This window comes from Macadamia integrifolia, chromosome 6 (genome assembly GCF_013358625.1).
Source record: "Macadamia integrifolia cultivar HAES 741 chromosome 6, SCU_Mint_v3, whole genome shotgun sequence".
NCBI lineage: Eukaryota > Viridiplantae > Streptophyta > Magnoliopsida > Proteales > Proteaceae > Macadamia > Macadamia integrifolia.
In genome coordinates, this window is record NC_056562.1 from 7,802,502 (window position 1) to 7,803,027 (window position 526).

Genomic DNA, 526 nt, shown 5'->3' on the forward strand with positions numbered 1-526 from the left:
GATTGACTCTCCTCACTTCTCTTAATTATGTAGTTTTAACAGTTTTGCGCTTCTGCTCATTTTGGAGTACTTAAGTGCTTCAGTAACATATCTTTGTAAAGCTTATAGGAAAAATCTGTAGGTTAGTCATTTTCCCGGCTATGATGTAAGGGGCGGATTATATGGCAGTGTTTAAGCATCATATATCATACTATTATATAAAAGTATGTACTCATGTTTCGTGGCTAATCTTTTCTTTGACTTTTTTACCCCTCTTACTTATTTAAATACATCAAATTTTTCATTATCTTTTTAGTCAAAAAAGCAAAAAATATATATTTTGAAGAGTTTTCATAATACAAAAAAGAATCTTACTAAAATTTCTCACTAAAACAAATCTATATATTTCTATATTCTCTCCTCTCAATTTCTAAAATTTCTCCCTCCCCTCTCTCACGTTCCTCTCTTTTAATCCATATCTTTCTAAAAAAAAAAAAAAATTATATTAATCCATATCTTTCTAAAAAAAAAATAATATATTGCTCTC